Consider the following 7,441-nt stretch of genomic DNA (forward strand, 5'->3'; position numbering starts at 1 on the left):
AGCGCCGAGTCCCCCGGGAGATCCAGCCCGGCGCGGCGTCATCACGTCCGCCACCGCACACGTCTGCGTCATGGCGTCAACCACCGCGCACGTTCGCGTCATGGCGTCATCCACCGCGCACGTCTGCGTCATTGCGTCATCCACCGCGCACGTTGTCGTCAACAAAGAAGCTCTGCTCTAAGATCTTTGGTCGTCAACGTCAGCACGCAGGGCCGATTGCGGAAGAAGGAAGCAAAGATCTTATAGCAGAGCTATAGGATCCAAAGATCTTATAGCAGAGCTATAGGATCTTTGGAAGGAAGTGTTTAAGAAGGAACTGCAGATACTGGAAAATCGAAGGTACACAAAAAAGCTGGAGAAACTCAGGGGGTGCAGCAGCATCTATGGAGCGAAGGAAAAAGGCAACATTTCAGGCCGAAACGTCTTTTTCCTTCGCTCCATCGATGCTGTTGTAACCGCTGAGTTTCTCCAGCTTTTTTGTGTACCTGCGGAAGAAGGAAGTGTTCGTCTTCAGGTAGTCAAGAGCAAAGCTACAGCCTTTCTGTGATAGATAAAAGTGCTGGAGAAACTCAGCCCGAAACGTTGCCCATTTCCTTCGCTCCATAGATGCTGCTGCCCCCGCTGAGTTTCTCCAGCACTTTTGTCTACCTTCGATTTTCCAGCACCTGCAGTTCCTTCTTAAAGTCTTTCTATGATCTTTGGTCAAGAGTGTTAGACACAAAATGCTGGAGTAACTGAGCGGGACAGGCAGCATCTCTGGAGAGACGTTTCGGGTCGAGACCCTCCTTCAGACCGAAAGTCACGGGAAAGGGAAACGAGAGATGCAGACGATGAAGTGGAGAGGTATAGAACAAAGTAATGAAACATGCAAAAAAAAAGTAACGACGATAAATGAAACAGGCAGTTGTTAGCTGTAGCGAGGTAAGAACGAAAAGCTGGCGTGACTAGGGTGAGGAGGGATGGGGAGAGAGGGAATGCAGGGGTCACTTGAAGTTAGTGAAATTCATATAGCCGGGTTGTAAGATGCCCGAGCGAAATATGAGATGCTGTTCGTCCAATTTGCGTTTAGCATCACTCTGACAATGGAAGAAGTGTTTGCCTTCACATAATCAACAGTCAAGAGTGTGTTATTGTTATATGTCCCAGATAGAGAACAGATATAACAATCTTACTCGGAGCAGCGCAACAGAATATGTAAGCATCAAAGATCGACACAAAATGGTGGAGTAACAGGCAGCATCTCAGAAGAAAATAGGTAAACAATAAATTCAGTCTCGACCCAAAACGTCACCCAGTCCTTCTATCCAGACATGCTGCCTGTCCGCTGAATTACTCCTGCATTTTGTGTCTATCTTCGATATAAACCAGCATCTGTAAACAATATAATAAATTAGATAAATTGTGCAAACTGTTGGAGTAACTCAGCTGGTCAGGCAGCATCTCTGGAGACAAATTATTTCTCCCATCCTTTTTTCCCCCAGGGGTGGGTGCTGCCTGAACACGCTGAGTTACTCCAGCACATTTTTTGGTGTGAACCAGCATCTGCAGTTCTTTGTATCTATAATAAGTGTCTCTTATGTTGGAAAAAGGAATTGGTAAGGTATGGTACTTTATTTGTCACATGTGCCAAGATACAGTGAAATTCATTTCTGTATACAGTTTAGTACGTATCACTATACATAAGCACTTAGATATACAGTGCCCTCCATAATGTTTGGGACAAAGACCCATCATTTATTTATTTTCCTCTGTACTTCACAATTTGAGATTTGTAATAGGAAAAAAAATCACATGTGGTGAAAGTGCACATTATCCGATTTTGAATAAAGGGTATTTTTATACATTTTGGTTTCACCATGTGGAAATTACAGCAGTGGATGTAGTCCAGGCAGCATAATGTTTGGGACACAACAATGTAATGTAAATGAAAGTAGTCATGTTTAGTATTTGGTTGCATATCCTTTACATGCAATGACTGCTTGAAATCTGTGATTCATGGCATTACCATTTGCCGGGTGTCTTCTCTGGTGATTCTCTGCCAGGCCTGTATTGCAGCCATCTTTAGCTTATGCGTGTTTTGGGGGCTCGTCTCCTTCAGTATTCTCTTCATCATATCAAAGGCATGCTCAATTGGTTTCAGATCGGGTGATTGACATGGCCATTCAAGAATTTACTGTTTTTTAGCTTTGGAAAAACACCTTTGTTGCTTTAGCAGTATGTTTGGGGATCATTGGCTTGCTGTGGAATGAACCACCAGCCAATGCGTTTTGAGGCATTTGTTTGAACTTTGAGCACAAAGGCTGTGTCTATACACTTCAGAATTCATTATGCTACTACCATCAGCAGTTGCATCGATGAAGATAAGTGAGCCAGTACCTTTAGCAGCCATACATGACCAGGCCATAACAACCCCACCACCGTGTTTCACAGATGTGGTTTAGCAGCAAGTTTCCATAAATTGGAGAATTCATGTTCATACCATTGGGCTGCAAACTACCAAAGCTACCTATCTGTCTTATGTCTGGGTAAATAAGTCAGTAACTCATGTGGTATTGGTATAATTATACCTCATTAGTACCACTATTTCAGGGATTAGTGTTTTTGCAGATGGTTTGGGATCAGCTCTGCCCAAGACTGTGAGAAATTACAGAAAGTTGTGGATGTAGCCCAGTCCATCACACAGACCAGACTCCTCACCGTTGACTGCATCTACACTCCTGCTGCCTCGGAAAAGCAGCCAACTTGAACAAAGAAATTCCCCACCTCAGTCATTCCTCTTCACCCTGCTCTTGTACAGCAGAAGGTACGAAAGCTTGAAAGCGGACGCTGCTAGACTCGAGAACTGGAGATGCTGGTTTGCATCGAAGAATGACACAAAATGCTGGAGTAAGGCAGACAGGCAGCGTCTCTGGAGAGAACGAATAGATGACGTTTCGGGTCAAGATCCTTCTTCAGACTGAGAGTCAGGGGAGAGGGAGACTAGAGATATAGAAGTGCATGGTGTGAATACGACAGATCAAAACTAAGTTTGAAGAAGGGTTTCAGCCCGAAACGTTGCCTATTTCCTTCACTCCATAGATGCTGCCTCACCTCACCCAAGTTGCTCCAACACTTTTGTCTATCTAAGATCAAAACAAACAATGGTCAAGGAAATGTGGAATGTTTCATTGTTAGCTGAGGGGGAAGTTGACAACGAGGCATACAATCATTAAAATTAATCAAGTGGACAGCGAAACTAGTTAGAGGACGAGGGTGGGGAGGAATGGAGAGGGAGGGAATGCAAGGGTTACTTGAAGTTAGAGAAATCAATATTGATACCGAAATCAAGGTTCATACCTTCCCTTCTTTTTGGCAGCTTGTTCCATACACTGTCCACCATTTGTAGAAAACGTTACCCCTTATATTCGTATTAAATATTTTCCCCTTCGCCTTAAGCATGTTCTCTGGTCCTCGATTCCCCTCCAGATAAGAATCTGTGCATCTACCTGATTTATTCCTCTCATGATTTTAAACACCTCCATACGATTACCCCTTATCCTCCTGCACTCCAAGGAAAAGTCCCAGCCTACTCAATCTCTCCCTGTAGCTCAGAGCCTCGAGTCCTGGCAACATCCTCGTAAATCATCTCTGTACCCTTTCCAGCTGAGCCAAAATTTCATCCAAGAGCCACATTTCTAGATAACCAAGCTTCCATAAGGGGACCTGATGATAACCTAATTTACAATTTTGGAGCGTGAAACTTTCAAAATTGCCTTGGAATCTCTTAGGAATTGACAATGCTATTCTCACCCTTGCAAACCAGCTGGGTTAATGATCAAGGGAGCATAAATGTTGTACATTTTAATTTTGTTTTGGAGGGACAGTGAGTTGTTAACTTGCAGGATGAAGATAACTGTTAAAAACATGACACTGCTCACTGTTGACTCTGGCGACTGTGCAATCCTGCTCCTTCTTGACCTCAGCGCAGCATTTGACACCGTCGACCACACCATCCTAATTGACTGTCTCCGATACGAGGTTGGTATTGATGGCACTGCCCTGAGATGGTTCATCTCTTACCTCAAAGGTAGGAGTTTCTCGACTAACATAGGCAACTCATTCTCCTCCCCAGCTAATCTCTGCTGTGGGGTTCCACAAGGTTCCATCCTTGGCCCCATTCTCTTCTCCCTGTATATGCTCCCCTTAGGCCAAGTCATTGAAAGGCACGGTATTTCCTTCCATTGCTACGCAGATGATACACAACTCTAACTCCCCCTGAAGCCCAAAAAACAATCAAATCTGCTTAACCTTACCCGCTGCCTCGAGGATATAAAGTGCTGGATGGCCCAGAACTTCCTCCAACTAAATGAGAGTAAGTCTGAGGTCACCCTTCCCGGCCCCTCGGACTCAATCAAAATGATAGCAGGCAGTCTTGGAAGCCTTACCCCACTACTCAAACCTCACGTCAAAAACCTCGGCGTGATATTTGACTCAGCACTGAAATTTGACAAACAAGTTAATGCCGTGGTAAAAACTAGCTTCTTTCAGCTTCGGACGATAGCTAAAATAAAACAATTCCTTCACTTTGATGACCTCGAAAAGATCATCCACACATTTATCTCCTCCCGCCTCGATTACTAATAATAATAATAATAATAATAAATTTTATTTATGGGTACCTTTCAAGAGTCTCAAAGACACCTTACAAAAATTTAGCAAGTAGAGGAAAAACATGTAAGCGGAATGAAATAAATAGTAGAGACATGACTAGTACACAAATTAAAGACAGAATTCAATTCAAAACACAATATGAGGCAATTCAGGCACAGATGAAAAGGGAGGGGGACGTGGGGCTAAGGATAGGCAGAGGTGAAGAGATGGGTCTTGAGGCGGGACTGGAAGATGGTGAGGGACACGGAATTGCGGATCAGTTGGGGGAGAGAGTTCCAGAGCCTGGGAGCTGCCCCGGAGAAGGCTCTGTCCCCAAAACTACCGAGGATGGATTTGTGGATGGAGAAGACACCGGCTGATGTGGATCTGAGGGACCGTGAGGGTTGGTAGGGGGAGAGGAGGTCAGTGAGATATGGGGAGGCCAGATGGTGGAGGGCTTTGTAGGTGAGGACCAGGATTTTGTAGGTGATCCGGTGGGAGATGGGAAGCCAGTGAAGTTGTTTGAGGACTGGACTGATGTGATGCCAGGATTTGGTGTGGGTGATGAGTTGGGCGGCTGCATTCTGAACCAGTTGGAGTCGGTTGATGTAAGTGGAGCTGATGCCAAGGAGGAGTGAGTTGCAGTTGTCCAGTCGGGAGGAGATGAAGGCATGGATGAGTCTTTCAGCAGCGGGAGGTGTGAGAGTGGGTCTGATTTTGGCGATGTTGCGGAGGTGAAAGAAGGAGGTTTTAATGACATGGCGGATGTGAGGCTCAAGGGAGAGGGTGGAATCAAAGATCACGCCAAGGTTGCGGGCCTGGTGAGATGGGGAGACAGTGGTGCCGTCGATGTTGAGAGTGGGATTATTGGTTTGTTGCAACTCTCTTTACACTGGCATCAGCCAATCTTCCTTGTCTCACCTGCAACTGGTCCAAAACGCCGCAGCGAGACTCCTGATGGGCACCCGAAAAAAGGGACCACATCACCCCGATCCTGGCCTCTCTCCACTGGCTCCCTGTGCGGTTCCGTATACATTTTAAGACCCTCTACAAAGCCCTCAATGGGCTTGCCCCCTCCTACATTAAAAGTCTTCTCACCCACCACTCCACCTCCAGGTCCCTCAGATCGGCCGACTTGGGGCTGCTGAATATCCCGCGGTGTAGGCATAAGCTTAGGGGCAACCGCGCCTTTGCGGTTGCAGCTCCTAGACTGTGGAACAGCATCCCCCTTCCCATCAGAACTGCCCCGCCATCGACTCCTTTAAGTCAAGGCTAAAATTGTCTATACTTCCAAGCCTTTCCTGACGTCCACTGAGCGAGGGCTATATGTATGTAGTTTGTTTGTTTATACTACTCTTATAACAAATATAAAGCACTTTGGCCAACGTGAGCTGTGCTATATAAATAAATGTGACTTGACTTGACTTGACAATGGGAAATTGGGGCAAGAAGCATAAAACTATACAGGAACTAAACTAAAACATATATTTGTCCCTTCCCACCCAAACCACCCTCTCCCCTGGTACTTTCCCTGGCAAACGCAAGAAATGCCACACTTGTTGATTTACCTACCCCCTCGAATTCATCCAAGGACCTAAGCAGTCTTTCCAGGTGCGGCAGAGGTTCATCTGCACCTCCTCCAAAGAATGTTTTTGATATATTAAATTGGAAAATAAGAAAAAATAATCAACACCCAAAAATCACTACTACCATAGGATAGTTGGGTTTTTGAAAAGCATTAGAGGTTTGGAGCCTCCGTGATTTAACTTACGGTCGTTAACTTACCCCGATAACGGTCGTTGTGACAATGGACACCAAGCACAATGACTGTTACGGGGTCTTTACTGTACTATATTATCTTTATGTTACTGGATTTTTCTCCTGGTATTGATGAAGATATTTCTGTAGATCATTATCAAAACATGTATATATATGAGGGGCCATATGAAGTTTATTTATGAATTAAATATTCATGACTAAATGTGGCAACGTTTTTAATATCACATTTTTGCTGTTCAAATTCATGGTAAAACGATGAAGATTTGTCTGTCATGAAAAAAGTTTTTTGACTTTCAGTCTTGAAGATCTAATTTCTATGTTATTTATAAGTTTTCACATGATGGGCAGATTTTTGTTAAGAACAGTGTATTGGTGTAAAAAAACTGACTAATAATCTTGTTCCTCAAAATCTCTCCAGTATCTCCAGACACATATAGAAACTAAAGCACAGATTAATATTTAATCCAAAATCAAACATGATGCACTCACCATTCCACAATCTCCCTACTCCTCTCTTCTGTTTTCCTCTTCAAGCCGTCCTCTCCTCTGGCACTTCCCCCCACCCAATAAATATTGCATCCTTTCGACCCACTCCTCCACGATCTCCTCCCCTCCCCTCCAGCCGTTAATGGAGAGTAGAGAATATATCTCGTAAATATCAACTGTCGACGACAGTACTGAACAAAGGTGAAGCGAGTCAGTCCATTTCAATCCCTCAAGTGTCCGCCCACGGCCAAGCCTTACTTTACCAAGATGATGCGGATCAGTCCGTTTCAATCCCTTCAGTATCCGCCCATCTTCCAGTCTCTCTTACGTTGCCTATTTCCTTCGCTCCATAGATGCTGCCTCACCCGCTGAGTTTCTCCAGCATTTCAGTCTACCTTTGATTTTCCAGAATCTGCAGTTCCTTCTTGAACATTTTGTCTACTCCACTGCAATATCTCCTCAAGGTATGCCTACTTTGAAGAAGTTCTCCTCCTCCCTCCGAAACCCCCCCCCACCCTACACCCTACATCAGTCTGAAGAATGGTTT

This window comes from Leucoraja erinacea, chromosome 8, assembly GCF_028641065.1.
Source record: "Leucoraja erinacea ecotype New England chromosome 8, Leri_hhj_1, whole genome shotgun sequence".
In the NCBI taxonomy this organism is placed as follows: Eukaryota; Metazoa; Chordata; class Chondrichthyes; order Rajiformes; family Rajidae; genus Leucoraja; species Leucoraja erinaceus.